The 18,335-nt window shown below is 42.3% G+C and overlaps 1 protein-coding gene across 4 annotated transcripts in view; it reads right to left on the minus strand.

Annotated features, from left to right (window-relative positions):
* The window catches only part of ZHX2 (zinc fingers and homeoboxes 2), a 225,790-nt gene that overhangs the window by 169,084 nt on the left and 38,371 nt on the right, over window positions 1-18,335 (minus strand). For all 4 annotated transcript variants that reach the window (XM_043977626.1, XM_043977625.1, XM_043977623.1 and 1 more), the window contains exon 2: window positions 4,206-4,252. The gene's annotated coding sequence lies outside the window, so the exon portion shown is untranslated. The remainder of the gene's footprint in view (window positions 1-4,205; window positions 4,253-18,335) is intronic.

Here is an 18,335-nt window from a genome sequence, read left to right on the forward strand (position 1 = left end):
CCCACTACCATCGGAAGCAGCCCATTTCACTTACAGACAGTTCTACTTAGGAAGATTTTCCTTATGTTCTGCAGTCTTATCCCTCTTCCATAGGACATCCCTTCATAAGCCCTCCCTTCCACAAGTTCTCTCTTCTCCAGTCCCTTCAGCCAATCTTTAAATGTCATATTCTTGACGTCCTTGTCAGCATCCTGGCCCCTCTCAACTTATCACATCTTTCCCAAAACATTGATCAATGACTATCCTCTGGGGTTCAGTTACTCAATCCATTCTGAATCTGTACTCTCATCTAGCCCACATCTCTCCATCCTGTCCATGAAAACATCAGAGAAACCTTTCAAATGCTGAGCTGAAGTCTAGGCAAACTATATTCACAGAAGTCTTACAAACAACCTTATCAAGGAGAGAAAAAAGATTAGTCAAAGAATTGTTCTTGATGGAGCCATGCTGGTTCTATTCGATCACTGTTTCCTACTCTGGCTATTCATTAACCACCCCTTTAGTAAGAATACTCTATACAACACAGCCAAACCGTTGGGTTCTCTGCTTCTTTCATCCCGCTGTCCAGGTTCCACCCAACAAATTAGTCACATAAAGGAAGAAGAAAGGTTCTAGGCTGCTATGTTGAAACCCAGAGTGGTTCCACCTACCAAGGCAGTCACCAGAGCAGGGTTACCCAAACCTTCTCGGGCTGCAGATGCTGGCAGAATAAGAGCATTCAGGGCACCATCTACTACCCTTGCTCCCACTGACCACTGCATCAAGAAGCTCCAGCTGAATAAATGGGAAGAGCAGCATGGACTGGGTACAACACTAGTGAGGGAGACGATGAGGTAAGGTGTGGATCAGGGGAGGAAACAAAAGCACAGGTGGAGCCACACGGGAAACAGTCATGTGATCTGAGGCCCACCTGGAGGGTGAGACAATCTAAAGACTGCGGGCTGGACGGCATCTCAGTTACAGGCCAGAGTTGAAGTGAGTTGGCCACAGTCACCCAGTTAGTTGGTGTAAAAGACAGAATTCAAACCTAGGAGCAAACCTAGGACTTTAAGTTCAGTGCTATTCCCAGGACACTAAAATTCTTCATCCATTCATCGGATATTTATAAAATGGCTTTTTTTTTTCCAAGGCACTATGAAAGGTGTGGGGAATCAGTCAATCAGCAATCAGCACCCATTTGTTAGTTGTTTACCACTGCAAGTGCACTGTGGGGACAGGGTTTGGAGGCAGAATGAGTGTCTGCCCTAAAAGTGCTTATACTCTATTGGAGAAGACAATTTGTACATAAATGATAATGGTAAGGTCCAATGCATCCAAATTTAGCATCCTTATGCTGGACCATGTTGCAGTAGTTTTCTTTGCCTTGGATTCTTTTGTACATGTAAAGCAGAGACAAATAAGGATTACAAAGAGGGTTTTTTTTTTCCTCTTATGATGTTGTGTGAGGATAAAATTGTGAAGTCTTTTGTACATTTTATAAATCTTAAGGCCTTCTATATAGGAAAGAATGCTGGCTTTGAATTTTGGAGGAGTTGTGCAGTGGTGTCAGACTCTTCATGACCCCATTTGGGGTTTGCTTGACAAAGATAGTGAAATGATTTGTCATTTCCTTCTCCAGCTCATTTTACAGATGAGGAAACTGAGGCAAACAGGGTTAAATGACTTGCCTGAGGCTGCACAGCTAGTACAAGTCTGAGACTAGATTGGAACTCAGCTGTTCCTGACTCCAGGCCTGGTATTTTATCCACCGTACCACCTAGCTGCCCTTGATTCAGGAGACCTGGATTCAAATCCTTCCCTTCTCACTGACTACCTTGTGACCCCAGCTGGGGCAAGTCACTTAACTTCTTGGGTCCTCAGTTTCCTGTAACATCAGGATTTTACACAGCTTCCAAGATCCCTTCTAGCTCTAAACCCAGAACTGGTGAACCAAAGAAATACTGGCTTATCAACACTCTTGTTTCTGTGGTCACATGAATCGTTAGTCAGTCAATAAGAGAGTTAAGTCAGCTGGTAAGATAAGAGGAAAATTCAGCATCTGAATCCCCAAAGCAAATTCTGGGGCCCAATCCAGAAAGCAGAGTTTTCACGGAAAGGACAACCCTAAGAAGACACTATTAATATTCTCCCCACGGAGGACCCCAGTGGGCCCTTTTATAAACTTTTATAAATGCTAAGTCCGGGTGGACCACTCCCCCACCCTCAATCCACAAGGCGAAAGTATCACTCCTGGGCCTTTGGTCACTCAGCTATCCCTCCCCCCCCCCCCAAATAAACTTGCTTAGAGAGAGGTTATGGGGGGAAGGGTGCAACTCACAATGGATGCTTTGCTTTGGTCAGAATGCAGCACAGAGCTTTTAATCTGATGGTGCAGTGAGAGGCTCAGGCAAGGCAGGCATCCAGCCATCAGGAAAACAAGGGCCTCGATTGCCTCAGGGCCAGGGCTAGGTTCAGCCTGCCCAGGACACTCCCTGGACCCCTAGGAGTTTGGGGTAATCCTCTTCCCAAGGTTGAGCAGATGCAGGGCCTGCCTTTACAAGGCTGTGTTGGAATTTACCTACAACATACCTTCAAAGCCTTGGCAAAGAAGACAGTGCTAAATATTACCGCTAGCATAATACAGCAATTGGAGAGCACCCTGTAGCATTTCCCAGATGAAAATGGGGATATTTGAAAGAGTTCCTCTCCTTGTCCAGCTCCGAAGGTTATGGAGAAAGAGGAGTGCTGTGTGACCCTGGGCAAGTGACTTAATATCTCTGGGTCTCAGTATCCTCATCTGTAAAATGAGAGAACTACACTATGTGTCCTCTACAATCCCTTCCAGTTCTAAGTGCAGGATACAATGATTTCTCTGATCCCTGAGATTCTATGATACTACAATTCCTCTCCTAAAATCAAAACGAAAGGGGCAGCTAGGTGCACAGTAGATAAAGCACTGGCCCTGGAGTCAGGAGTACCCGAGTTCAAATCTGGCCTCAGACACTTGACACTTATTAGCTGTGTGACCCTAGGCAAGTCACTTAACCCCAACTGCCTCACCAAAAAAAAAAAAAATCAAAACGAAAAACAATTGCAATTCAATTTCTAACATCTATCACTTTAGATTTGTCCTATCCCAGAACTGTCTCCCCAGGACACTGTTGGCTAAGTTGCAGTCCCTTCATTTCCTTTTTTTCTCTTTTTTTGGGGGGGAGGGAAAGAGTGGGAAATTTGAGGGTGGTGACAGCAATGCAATATCTTTTGTTGGCTTCCTGCTCTCCTCCCTAATATCTTCCAACACTATTCCCCTTGAAGTTTGGGGTATGCTAGATTTCTAGCACTGTACTCAAGAGGACCAGAAACCCAAGTTAGGGAGGAGAAGGAAGGTGGTAAGGGAAGAAAAACCACTTCAGAAATCTTCCAACACCCCATGTCCAAAACCAATGACAATGATGAAAACCGTATGCATCCCAATGGAAGCCACATGCCTTGCAGCCCAAACAGATGCATGACCCAAAAGCAGAATTTGTGAAAGAGATCTAAGTGCTAGCAGAAGAGCAGGCATCACCCTTTCCAGGAGTCTGCTATCACCCAAGCTTTTTTGCTAACCGCCCCCCCCCAAAGTCTTTAGGGCCAGGACAATAAGAAGCCAGGGTTGGAGAGCCAGGCAGCAATCTGGAGCAGTGATATCAGCAGGAGGGAAAGCAAACAAGGCTTCATGGGTCCCAGCAGAGTCAATCACACCCCCTTTCAGAATTCCAAATCTCCCTTTAAAATTTTAAGACCTCTGCAAGTTTATCCAAGGTTCCCTTTCATGGGTGCACATGATGGATAGTTTTTTACGGTTGGGGGTTCTCATTTATTTATTTATTTCAGACTGCCATCCAAACTCATTATCTTCTGCACACTATGAGAAACGTGCTGGGATTTACTGAGGAGATGGTGTGTCTCTGCCCTGGCTCTGGGAGAGACATGAATGGACTGAGAAATCCTTTGGGTAAAAGGCTGGTGGGAGGAGGCGTTTGGGTAATCATGGTTTGGACAAGAAGTGAGAATATGAATTAGGAAGTTTGGGAAAATAGGAATGGTGGAATGTGGGACAGGACGACCCGAGGCAGCCCCTCTAAACCCACTCTATAAGATTAGGAATTTCTTTGGCCTCTTTTCTATGTCTGGAGAGATTAAAAACTTAGTTTTAAAATTTTAAAAAGTAAAAATTTTCTTACCTGAGGAGTTTTCCTCTCTCACTCACAGCGTTTGGTAAAGTCTTTTCCTATTAATCAGAAAACAGTACATTAATTACTTCTCGGCCAGCTCCTTTCTCTCCCAACTCCCCTCCCTAGCTCGTTCAATGTCAGACTGAACAAGTCTGAGGCCCTTTGGGTGACAATCACACAGAGTTGGGAATGGAAGGCATGGTAATTCTGCCTGGGGGTCTTTGTACTGGCCATTCCCCATGCCTGAAATATAGCCCTTCTTCACCTCTGTCTCACAGAATCTCTGCCTTCAAGATGAAACTCAAATACCACCTTTCCTCAGGAGCCATTCCCAATTCTCCCCAACTGCCAGGGCCCTTCCTCCCAAAATACCTTGCATTTATCTGGTATTTATTCTGTAAAATGTTTATATATGTAATATATATGTACGTGTTACAACAGGCAAGCTCCTTGAGATTAAGGGAATGTTTACTTTATCCTGACAGTGTCTGGCATGCAGTAGGCACTTAATAAGTGCTTGCTGACTGATTGATTGATTGATGGTGATACTTAAGTGTTGGAGTTACCCTCCTACACTCTGATATGTCATACAGTGGGAAAACCCCTCAGCTTTGGCGTGAGTAGAGACCAGGGCTTAAACCCTGCTTATGACACATACTAGTTGTGTGACCACGGGCAAGTGGCCACCCTTCTGAGCTTCAGTATCTGTAAAATGAGGGAGATGACTATAATACTCACCTTTTTTAGCACTGTTGTGGGGACCAAATGAGATCATGCAAGAAATAGTTTTGTAAATCCTAAAAGTGCTATATGGATATCCATTTATTCATTAATTTTAGAGCTAGGAAGGATCACAGGAATCCCTCTAGTCCAACCCCCTCATTTTACAGATGAGGAAAGAGAGAGGTGCAGAAAGATGAAGTTATTTATAAAGTCACACAGATAGGGAAGTGTCAGAGGCAGGATTTGAACACTGGTCCTCAGATTGATTTTTTTTCCCCCCTCTCCACTGATATTTTTTGGGTAGTTAACCAGAAGTATGCTTTTTAACAGACTATAAATAAGCACCTACTTGCCGGTGTCTACAGGGTTAATGGGGAAGTCTTTTGCTCCTAAAAGAGGCCTACCAAGACCCTAGCAAATCAGTAAATTACGGACTCAGTAGGGCTCAATCACACCCATCCAGCAGCATACAAAGCCCATGACAGCCCAGCTGAACATTCTGCTCTCTCAGTGGGGGTTCTGAGACAGGGAGGTGAACAGAATACATCAACCATGGCAGACCACTTGGGAGAGGGAGGTCTGAGAGCAGAACTTTTTTTAAAACCCAAGATTTGAATAATAATGGTAATTTTTTAAAAAATGTATTATTACTATTAAACATTAGATCACCCCTTATTTTTGCCAAGTGTTTTTCAATTGTTTCCATGCTGACACTTGCTATGCATACAAGCCAGACCTCTGTTCCCCTCTCCCTTCCCCCACTACCACTTCCCCCAACCCCTCGCCACCCCCAAGCTCCAATTGCTGGATTAATAGTCACCCAGAGGCAGACGTGAGAAGAACTGGGAGAGAGAGAACTGGGAAGCCAAGGCAACAGCAGTGGGGCTTTTTGCAAACAGATATTTTCTGCAGACTCTCAGCTTTGATTAGCATAAATTAAGGAAATGGGCAAAAAGAAAAGTTGCTAGTCTTCCCTCCCAAAGAAAGCCTTGAGGTCTGTAACCCGAAGCCCCATCCCTGGGTGAACTGGGCCCAGGAATAATAATGAGAACTCACTCTGATAGAGCTTTCAAGTTTACAAAGTGTTTTCTTTGCTCACAATTCCGAGAGGCAGAGAGGGCAAGGATTATCTGCCTCCCCCTTCCACTGGTAGAGAAAAGGGTAGGGGGACTTGCCCAGCTAGTGAGTTTTACTGTCCAAACTCGAATCCAACTCCTAGGAAGAAAGGACAAGTAGAGAGGTGGGAAAGATAATCAGTTCTAAATGACTTTATATCAGAGGATTATTGCAAGAGAGTTGCAAGAGTCCTCGGGAACTATTTAGTCCAACTCTGACTCCTTTGACAAAGGAGTAGGTGAAGGCCCACAGATGGTCAAGTGATTTGCCTAAGGTCACAAGGGCAGTAAGTGGCATAGCTGGATTTGAACTCAGGTCCTGTGACTCCAAGTTTAGAGTTATTTCTACTGTACCATACTGTAACATATAGCATAAACTATATGAGATATGTAATTATATTGAAATGTATTATAAAAATATGAATATATTATAAATAGGCATGCATATCTAATTAGTTGACTTAGAATCATAAGATCTGGATTCAAGTCCTTGACCTATGACTACACAAATCAATTTACTCCTAAAACTGGGAGATAACAATAGTCATACTACTTCTCTCCAAGTTTTGGAGGCAGTTAGGTGGCTCAATGGATAGAGTTAGGTCTGGAGTTAGGCGGGTCTGAGTTCAAATCTGGCCTCAGGTACTTACTAAATGGGATTTACCCTGGCCATGTCACTTAACCTCTGTCTGCCTCAATTTCCTCAGCTGTAAAATGGAGATGTAATAAGCATTACCTACCTTTCAGGATTGGTGTGAGGACCAAATGAGATTTTTGTAAAACCCTCAGCACAGTACTTGGCAATGTTTGGTTATTCAATCCTTTTCACTCATGTCTGACTCTGTGACCTCATTTGAGGGTTTTTTGAGCAGAGATGCTGGAATGGTTTCCTTCTCCAGCACATTTGATAGATGAGGAAACTGAGGCAAACAGGATTAAGTGACTTGCCCAGGGTCACACAACTCATATGTATCTGACTGAACCAGGAAGAAAAGTCTTCTTGACTCCCTGTACTCTATTCATTGGGCCACCTAGCAGGTGCCATATAAATGTTATCTGCTATCTTATCATCATTATCATCATTATCACCACCATCGCACAAACCTAAAAGCACTAGATAAATATAAGCCACGAATTATTTTCCTTATTATGATGATTATTCTGACTTGGCCTAGGGAAAGTAGAATATCACTACAAAAATCTCCAGGGAAACATATCTAAACTTGATTTCCATTTCTAAAAGTCACTTGTAGGAAAGATCTACATTGGAGACAGATCAGTTTGTTCAGAAAATCAGTTCCCAGTCTTTTCAGAGGATGAGGACTCTTTTTTAATGTCAAGATATTTCTGAGACCCACACATTGATAGTACACTTATTTGTACTCACTGATTGAGAAAATGCATTGCTGGGCATGGAATGCTAGTGATAAATTCAGAGGTCCCTAGGAAATTCATCACCTACAGGTTGGAAGCCACTGGTCTAGAAGTTTATTATTGGAGTTCTTCCCCTGAGGTTGTCAGGCTACATGATGGCTCTTTGACAGGAGATCTAGTGGAAGGAATTCCTGCTTCATATGGTGGTTAGACTATCACACTGGACCCAGATGGCTCTGGAGGAGAGAGTGAAGCTGGTGACTTTGCACAGCTCTGCCTCACTTAAATCCAATTCACTTGCAAGTCAAGACATCACCTTTTTGATGTCATTAGTCCTCTTCCAGAATGAAGGAAAACAGCAAGACTATCAAAGAATTACAGGATTGGAAGGGATCTCAATGGACATGCAATCCAGCCCGTGTCTAGACTAGAGTCCTTTCTACTTCTAGCTTTTATGTGAAGAACTCCAATGAGGAAGAACCTGCCCATTCATTCCACTTGTGAACATTTCTAATTTTTGCCCAACATCCACCCTAAATTTTCTTTTTCTGTCCATCACTCCTAGTTCTGAAATATAGGTACCAACAGAACAAACCTGATTCTTCTTCCAAATGACAGTCCTTCAAACACTTCTTGAAGATATCTAATATTCCTGCAATTTTTTCCCCTCACGTAGGCTACACATGTCTAGTTCCTCAACCAATCTTCACATGGTAAAGACCTTTGGGCCTCCACCATTTTGTTTGCCTTCTTCTTGTGACTCCCCAATTGACCCATGTCCTTCCTAAATGTGATGTCAGTTCCATCTAGACACAATACTCCACATGTGGCCTGGCTGGATTAGTTTTTCATCTAGGTTTCTTAAATTTTATGGTTCTAGTGAAAAAAGAAAGATTTGCTTTGGGCCTGAGGAAGTGTCCTGTGGCTCCCCCTCTGACTACTCCAAACAATCCATCCTTTATAGATCACAGACTTTAGAACTAAAAGGGATCTTAGAGGCAGCTGAGTCCAACCCGTTCACTTTGAAGATGAGGAAACTGAGGTACAGAAGAGTGAAGTAACTTGTCCAGGTTTATACAGCAAAGAAAAGGCCAGATTTGAGTCCAGAACTTCCATATCCAGGGCCCTCTCCATGACAGGACACTGCCTCTCTAGACCTAGCCCAATCCTTTCCTTCTCTATGATGTTTTCCCATTCTAGTCATAGTAATCTCACCCAGATAAGTATTAGGAGTATAAATTAGCCTAAGAGTATAGGGCCTTACCATCTGTCACCCTCAGCTGGAAATTATTCACACGCTCCTCACCAACCTCTCTTGTACCATCACCCTTATCCCATCATTTCATTTTTCAATATCAGGCCTGCCCAACTCCCTCGGTAATCTCTAGAACAGAGAGGGTGTCTAAGAACATCAATAATGACCAGCTTCTACTTAACTGGATCACATGGTTGCAATCAATTGGCATTGTCATCATCTCCTGTGTTAGTAACTGGTGGAAGGAGGTACTTGAACCTGGTTCTTCTTCCTTTTCCTAGAAAAGAGAATCTATCTATTCTACTTGATCCCCAGAGGGCAAAATCAGAAAGTGAAAGGTAAGCAAATTCCTCTTTACCAGCAATAACTTCCTTAACAATTAAGAGCTCTCCAAAAAAGTGAAAAAGGCTGCCTGGAAAAGTAGTGAGTGAGCTTCCTGTCTTTGAAGCTCCTCAAGCAGAGATGCTGTAGGAGGGGCTAAGGTCCAACTAGAAGACCTCTGAGGCCCCTTACAGCAGGACTTCAGGAAATGCCTCTTAGGCGACTGTCTGGGAGTGACCTCCCAGGTCCTCAGTTTCCATCTCTATAAAATAAGGGGATTGAGTCAGATCTCTAGGGTCTCTCCCAGCACTAAGGTTCGGATTCCTGTGTGGAGATTCCACAAATCCGTGCTCCCCCTCACACCCACGCTGACCCCACCCCTTGCTAACTCCCACACCCTGCTTTCCTTCTTTCTAACAAGCAGAGCACCCACCTGGCACACTGCTCTCTCATCTACCTGGTACTCAAGATGTCTCTCTGGCCAGGGAGATCACAGTAGCAGAGCATCTACCTGGGCCTGGCCTCAGGCCTGGCTGGGCTTCCCTAGAGGTCTGTCTGCCAGGTTCTATTGGGTCCCTCTTTTCATCTTGTGCTTTCTCTCTTCCCCCTCCCTTACCTATGGAGCTGTAATTCTGGCTCTATGGAGGTCCTGATCATTTCTACAGTGACCACTTGCGATGTGACAAGCATGGGATTGTGACTTCAGCAGGAAATAAAGCAGCAGGACCCGATCAACTCCTAAGCAAGGCAGATCCTGTTTTGATGCGAGCGTCCTCGGCACTAAAACAAAAACAAGTTCCTCCCCGGGTGGGATGTGGGCACCAAGTCTCAGTCTCAGGCCACATGCGAAAGCAAAGTTCTAATCTGATTCGAGAAGCTAAAGAAACTAAGAGGGCAGGGTGACACCCGAACCTCAAGGCACAGTCACACCTGGGTGACACTTGGGTCCTGGGTTATGGCAAGCAACTCACTCTGACTAGAGAAATGCCCACCAAACCAAAGGAAAAAAGGTTTTGTTCAATTTGATTAAAAAATTAATTAATTAACTCTTTTTAAAGGGAAAAAAGGGAAAGTTCTGTGGGTTCACATACTCTCCTTTCTGCAACTTCAGATCTTGGGTTTAAGTTTTGGATGAGAGAGTGGAACTGATTCAGACTTTGTTCAGCTGGGGCCTCTGACAAAGGCCTCTGAGTCACTGTGATTGGCTAATTATCCCTTTCAATGCCCAACTCAATAATGATTAGAATTACTTGACAATGGAGAACACCCAGGCCAGGAAAGCTTCTGTTATCTACGTGAGGCTCCACAGAACAGCAAGCAAGCAAATCAAGGCAAAGCTGACACACAAAAGAGGGAGTCACAAGCCCTCAGACGTTCCAGGCCCCAGTCTGGCCCTAGAAAGCTATGAGAATGTGAACAAATCTCTGTGCCTTCCCTTCCACACTGGTAAATTGATAAGGTTGGAGACCAAAAGAGCTGGCATTACAAAGTGCTTTTAAGGTTTGCAAAAATGCTTTCCATAGATAATCTTCATTTGAATCTTTATAACAATCCTCTGAGAGGCCTAGAACAGGTATTATGAGGAAACTGAGGCTGGCTTCCCTGAGGTCACACTGCTAACCAGTGTCAAAGGCAATGCAGAAAACCTGGCTTCTCCCAATTGAAAATTCAGGCTTTGTCCGTGACTGCCACAAGGAGACCACAAACTCACCTCGAACAAAAGTCTAGGCCGGGCTTCTTAAACCTTTTTCCACTCAAGACCCCTTTTCGCCTGAGAAATTTTTTATGCAACCCTGGGTATGTAGGTATATAAAATGGGTATACAAATCAAACATTTACTGCCAATTTTTTTTGCCACCCCCATATTCAGTTACTCGACCCCATATGGGGTCTTAACCCCCCAGTTTAAGAAGCTTTAGTATAGGCCTTGCAGATGTTCCTATTTCAATCAAACCAGATATTTTTCACTTCTTAAATGGGAACCTCCTTGTAGTGGGAAGATTGGATGCGGGTACTAAGTGCCAAGGATGGGGTACAAAATTTAGATAAGATATAGGGGGATTTAACTGAAGAGCCATGACTTAGAGGAAGAAGGGGCCTCAGAGACCAATTTAGTTTATCCCCATCATCTTTCAGATGAGGAAAGAAGTGCAGGAGGGGAAGGGGTTAAGTGACTTGTGTAAGTAGTCAGTTAAATCGTATAGTTAGGATTTGAAAGCAGGTCCTCTGAGTCCAAATAGAATGCTTTTCCCACAGTATCACACTGTGCACATGTCTCAGTGAGATACTGTAAACTCACCGATCCTGTCTTCATCTTTGTATATCTTGGTAGACAGTGACTTTTGAGATTGTGTAGTAGGGCACTCCACATTGCATACACTATCTGCTTATTAAGGGTCTTCTAAATGAATGAATCAATGAACAGAGTACAACCAGCCTGGCAGGAGCATGGGAATCACAGGTAAACAGAAGGAGGTCCGGTTGGAAAGGTAAGTTGGGAACACATAATAGAATTCTGGTACATGTCACCGCAATGGAAGGAAAAACAACTGAACTTAGAACAATGCAGTGAGCAAGAGTGGACTTCAGAAGATGGATGGGGCCACAGATATCTCTTCCTCTCAGTAGAAAGGGGGTGGGGGGGGGGGGGGACTACAAGTAGAGAATGAAGCACCCATCATCAGAGATATAGTGAGCCTCTCTGGATAGAGAGCCCTCAGAATCAGGAAGCTTGTCATTTATGCTTTGTGATTCCATTTGGGGTTTTCTTGACAGAGATCCTGGAGTGGTTTGTCATTTCCTTCACGAGCTCATTTTATAGATAAGGAAACTGAGTCAAATGGGGGTTGAGTGATTTGTCTAGGGTCACACAGCTAGTAAGGTCTGAGGCAAATTTGAACTGAAGAAGATGAATCTTCCTTAACTCCAGGCACGACACTCTATCCACTGGGTGACCTAGCTGCCCCAGCTATCAGGAAGGCCCAAGTTTCAAATCCACCCTCAATACTAGCTGTGTATGACTGCACAAAGTCACTTAACATCCGTCTGCCTCAACTTCCCCATCTTTAAAATGAGGATAATAATAGCATTTACCTCCTAAGGTGGTTGTAAGGATAATACAAGAAGGGCGGCTAGGTGGCACAGTGGATAAAGCACCAGCCCTGGATTCAGGAGTACCTGAGTTCAAATCCAGCCTCAGACACTAGCTGTGTGACCCTGGGCAAGTCACTTAACCCTCATTGCCCCACCTCAATAATAATAATAATATTAATAATAATAATAATTAATAATACTGTCAGACAAAACTGATATTCTGGTTTGTTTTGCTTTAGCTGTATCTTCCCTTGTTACAAAGGAGGTTTCATGGAGGCAAGGGAAAGGAATCATTGAGAAGTAATAGTAATTTTAAAAACCAATAAAACATTTACTTTTTTTCTTAAAAGACCTGATATTTGATTTAGGGTATCAAGACAACCCAAGCTCTCTTGTATACCTTTTAAAACTCACAGGGGAAAAACCTATCCAGCCGGAGTTAAAACTCAGAATAAAGTCTGCCAGTATAAAATTGTGCTTTCTCATCTCCCTCCCAAATGTACTCCTCTGAAGGTCTAATTATAGTGACTTCTATTTTCTTGTAAATAATCACATCTGTCATAACTGATTTAAATGATCCAAGATTCTGAGTTGGCAATCATGACATCCTGAGCCAATGTGTCAATTTCCCCAAACAGGCTGTGAGCAAAAGTTGCATGAGATGGAAGGAGGGAAAAAAAAAAAATGAGTCACAGTCCTATAGATGGCAGAGAGACCAATATGTGCATTTTCACAACAGCAACATCAACACAAACTCTTCAACGTGGTGCATGGGTGTCATCCCATCTGCAATCTATAGCAACACAAAACTTACATGCCAGCACCAGCAGGGGGAAAAATCTTAGTGGAAAGCCACTAGGAGAAGTTGGCGGCTTGAACATTTATTGGGTCTAAACAGAAATCCTGCTAATATTCCCATTGCTTTTTATTCTGGTTCTTGGAAAGTAAGAAGGAATGACTGTTACACATGATTCATTGACTACTGAGTCTTAGAGGCTAAATCCCAAATTTAAGAAATTAACATGTAAAGAGACAGGTCTTCAAATCCATGGTTATCACACCTCTGCCTCCTTTCTAATTACCCTAACTAGATAGAAATAGCTGTATTGTAGTCAGAGATGAGATGAAAGGTGTTTGTTGGGGAGCCCTGTTATTGGGGATGGGGGAGGGTGGAAGGAGACTTTTTTTGCTTGGTCTAGACATTATATCGTGGGTGTGGGGAAAACTCCCTCCAGTAATCTGGACTGACAGTGCATCTGTTACTTACTGTTTTAGAGAGTTGCCTAGGGCACTGAAAAATTACTTGCCTTGCCTCTGGTCACTCAGTAAAGAGGCAGGATTTGAATCCGAGCCTTCCAGATTCCAAGGACAGCTGCGGCTGCTCCAGAAGGAGAAATATTTTGGGGTCCAGCTATGTAAACTTATAGTTGCCAGAGGAAGAGTAATAAGACAGGAGAATCACAGCCTCAGGTCACCTTACAAGTGCAGTCAAGTTAACAAGCATTTATTAAGCACCGATTATGTGCCAGGAAATAGGCTAAGTGCAGAAAAAAAGAAAGGCAGAAACAGTCCCAGCTCTCTTGGAGCTCAGTCTGTGGAGGGAAATGACATCCAAACAATTATTCACAAAGATGGATAAATTAGAGATGATCTCAGAGGGAAGTCTCCACAAAACAAAGGGAAAAGAAACCCTCTTTGGCCCCACCCACTCACAGCTCTTGGCACAAGATGCAACAGAACTTGCATCCAGGTGACAGAATTCTTGGGATGGAGCTAGACTTGGGGGTCTGACTTCTCCTTACTGAGAGAGTCACCATGGAATAACAAGACTTTTATACACACTTGCTTGGCAGGCTGTCCGCAATCCTTTCACATCTTCCTATTAGCATGCACACAAAACACATGGGGTTTTTTTAGGCCTTCCCCTCTTATGGTCAGAAGTAGAGAGAAGAGATGAAGTAGGAGAGTGTCTGTCTAATCTAGGGGATAATACAGTTTTAGCATTCAACTCCCCCACCTCTTTACACCCATGTTTCCAAGTCAGAAGGAAAACTGGGAAAATTCAAAGCAAAATGGAATTTCAGTAGCCTCAGGGAAACTGCCTGGGAATCTCTGGTGGAGATGTATTTTTTCCATTAGACCATGTAAAATGTCAGAGTGAAGTACATTATCTAGGAAGGTCATAAGAACAGTATTCACTCACAATTTCTATGGCATTTTTAAGGTTTGCAAAAGGCTTTCCTCACAATAAACCGGTGTGTTAAGCTTTCAAATATCATTACCCTTGTTTTACAGATGAGGAAACAAGTTCTAAGAGGTCAAGAGACTTGACCTTGATCATATATTAAGTACTGGAGGCCCAAAATGAAACTGAGGCCAGGCCTTTCCCAGGACTCTGGGCTGACATGGAAGGAAGGTGCCAAACTGAGGGCTTAACTTGAAAGAGTCAATTTCTCTTCCTCTCACTTTTTGCTTCCACCTTGATTAATCCAAGAATGTCTCCAAATAAAACTGAGGAGGGCAGCTAGGTGGCGCAGTGGATAGAGCACCAGCCCTGGAGTCAGGAGGGCCTGAGTTCAAATCCAGCCTCAAACACTTTACACTTACTAGCTGTGTGACCCTGGGCAAGTCACTTAACCCCAATTGCCTCACTAAAAATCAAAACAAAAAATACACACACACAAACTTAAACACAAAACTTAGTCTAATATAGGTATCCCAAATGTGGGTAACAGTTTTTACACTAAATTCTAAACTGAACAGCATTGATTTTAAAAGCTGGAAGGGATCTTAGAGGTCACTGAGTTGAACCCCCTAACAATCCAAATTTGACTATATGTGAAATGTTCCCAACTCAGTGATTTAGACATCTGTCACCCAGAGTGACTTAACAGTGGGAAACTTCCCATTCTGCCTTTTGGATAATAGGGTCAAGCAAATGTCACCAGAAGCTCTGCTGTGACCTATGGGCCTTAGTCTTGGGCATCTTTTAAGTCAGGTATTTTCTGGTGCTCTAATATTCATTCAGGTACAGACAACACTAAAAGGACAGGGTCTGAGTGGTTGCTGTTCCAAAACTGTGAATTAGTTCTGCCTACAATTACAGTTACAAAGTATGACCTTCATTTGCTAAATGATGACTTTAATTTTCTTACTTTTCCCACTACCAGCACTGATGGTGTTCCCCTCCACCTCCACCCTCAGTCCTCCAGCAGAAAGGTCAAAACCACTACACCCTCTCCTCCTCCCCCCCACCCCAATGGTTTTCTATGCTCTGCTCCTTTCTGGAGGCAGATGGATCTAATGGATAGTACACTAACATGGCATATTGGATGTGTGCTGGGCTTGGAATCTGAAAAGATCCTGGTTCAAATCCTACCTCTAACACCAACTAACTATGTGCTCCTGGACAAGTTACTTAAACTCTTTCAGTGTTGTTATGAGAATCAAACGGTAAAACTGAAGTACTTTGAAAAACTTCTAGTCCATGCATTTTCTAGTTTTTAACCAATACTAAGATTTTTATGACTGCTGCAAAATTTGGTGCTTGTAATGGCTTTTCTTCCCTTATTTCATTATTCCTTCACTGTTGATATTCTAGAGTTTTTGTTCCTCCAATTGATTTTTCTTTGTGTGTGGTTTTGCTTTTGTTTTTGTGCGGGGCAATGAGGGTTAAGTGACTTGCCCAGGGTCACACTGCTAGTAAGTGTTGAGTGTCTGAGGCTAGATTTGAACTCAGGTCCTCCTAAATCCAGGGCTGGTGCTTTATCCACTGTGCCACCTAGCTGCCCTATGCCAGTTGATTTTTTTTTAGTGAGGCAATTGGGGTTAAGTGACTTGCCCAGGGTCACACAGCTAGTAAGTGTTAAGTGTCTGAGGCTGGATTTGAACTCAGGTATTCCTGACTCCAGGGCCGGTGCTCTATCCACTGTGCCACTTAGCTGCCCTGTCAATTGATTTTGGGGGGGCAGGGCTATGGGGGTTAAGAGACTTGCCCAGGGTCACACAGCTAGTAAGTGTCAAGTGTCTAAGGCTGGATTTGAACTCAGGTCCTCCTGAATCCAAGGCCAGTGCTCTATCCACTGCGCTACCTAGCTGCCCCCCCACAATTGATTAAAAAAAATTTTTTTTATCTGACATTATAAAGGAATAAATTTACTAATTTAATTGATGTAACACTAAAACTGCAGGTTAACTTTGGTAACATTATCACTTTTAAAATATTGTCATAGTTCAACCATGAGCATTGTATATTGCTCCCCATATTTTTAAAGGAGTATTTTGTAACTGAATCTACAAAAAAGAGTATAGTTTGATAGACTGACTCCCAAATATTTTATACATTTTGTCATTATTTTGAATGAGATTTCTCTTTCTATTACTGCCTTTTGGATTTTGTTATTATGAAGAAATGCTATTGATTTTGTGGGCTTATTTTGTAGCCTGAAACTTTGCTGAAAGTATTGTCTCCATTAGTTTCTTTGCTGATTACCTAGAATCTTCTAAGCACATATCAGCAAGTAAGGATTTTTTTCCCTCTTCTTTCCCTACTGTTATGCTTCTAATTTGTTTCTCTTGTCTTACTGCTACTGTTTGCATTTCTTTTTTCTTTCTTTTTTTTGAGGGGTAATGAGGGTTAAGTGACTTGCTCAGGGTCACACAGCTAGTAAGTGTCGAGTGTCTGAGACCGGATTTGAACTCAGTTCCTCCTGAATCTAGGGCCAGTGCTTTATCCACTGCACCATCTAGCTGCCCCCTGCTGTTGGCATTACTAGAATTAATTAACAGTGACAAGGAGAGTAGGCATTCTTCCTTTATTCCTGTATTTACTGGAAAAACCTATAATGTATTTCCACTGCATATGATACTTGCTTTTGGTTTTAGATGGATACTATTTATGATACTAAAAAGAGATCCCACTATACATATAATATACAGGTTTTAGCATAAATGGACATTGTACTTTGTCAAAGGCCTTTTCTATATCTCTTGAGATAATTATAAGGTTTTAGACCTTTTTGTTTTTGATACAATTTATTTTGTTGGGTTTTACCCCCAATGTTGAACCATCCTTGTCTGGTATAAATCCAACTTGATCATAATGGAAAGAATTCTTGGATGAATCATTGTATTCTACTTAAAAGGATTTCATGTAAAATTTTTGAATTAATATTCATTAATGATATCTTGGGTCAATAGTTCTTTGCTTTATCTTTCCCTAATTTAGGTATGAAGACTATATATGTCTCATAAAAGGAGTCTGGTTTATAATTAACAATAATTTGTGTAGTACTAGTATTAATTGTTCTTTAAAAGCTTGATAGCATTCTGTTATAAATCCATAATAACAAAGAATTTTTCCTTGGTAGTTATTTTAAAGCTAGTTCTAAGTCTTTCCCCCAAGATTTGACCACTTTAGATCTCTATTTGGAATTCATTCTGTTAGTTTGGGTATTTTATATTCTGGAAGGTAACTTTCCATTTCTTTTTTGTTTTGTTGGCATATTACTGTGCATAGTATGTTCTGATAATTTCATTTTTGTTTCTTCTAGTTTTGTTGCGATTTCATCTTGCTCATTTGCTCTTTTACTGATTTGATTTTCTGCCCTCTTCTTTTTAGTCAAGTTGGTTAAAGTTTTGGCACTTGTTAACTTTTTCAAAGTACCAGCATATTGACTTAGAAAACCACAAATTAACATTATCTAAGTTGTACTATATTTTTATTTATTTGGTTAAATATTTCCCCAATTAGATTTTAATCTAGTTCAGCTGCCACTGAATTTTGCCTGCCAGCTTAGAGCCAGACCCCCGAGAGTTTGACACTCTGTTGTGAGCAACCGATTGTGCCTCACCTTTAGATGTATCAGTTTATTAGAAGGTAATGGTAATAGAAACACTGCCAAGGGTAAAAATTTTCTTGTCTCTCACATCATAGGATCCAATCCTTCCCAGTCCTCCCTTGATCATTTCTTTCCCATTTGCAATGTAGTATCCTCTATGTCCTCTTACCCTTTTGGATGCCAAATGCCCGCCAAGAGTTCCAAAATTCCCTTCTACTAAGCAAGATGTTGTCCATGAACATATACAGTCTCTCATAAGAAGTGGTTTCCCTGTGTACCAACTCCCCAGAGATTCAATCCATTGCAAAGTCCTCATCTCCCATTACCAAATATATTTCTTCCCATGGGAGGTCTCGTCATTGGGACCCTTTTGTTCCAATGGGTTAAGATGTCCCTACTTTACCCTCCTAGTTTAGTT

The sequence above is a fragment of the Dromiciops gliroides genome, chromosome 1 (assembly GCF_019393635.1).
Source record: "Dromiciops gliroides isolate mDroGli1 chromosome 1, mDroGli1.pri, whole genome shotgun sequence".
Classification (NCBI taxonomy): domain Eukaryota; kingdom Metazoa; phylum Chordata; class Mammalia; order Microbiotheria; family Microbiotheriidae; genus Dromiciops; species Dromiciops gliroides.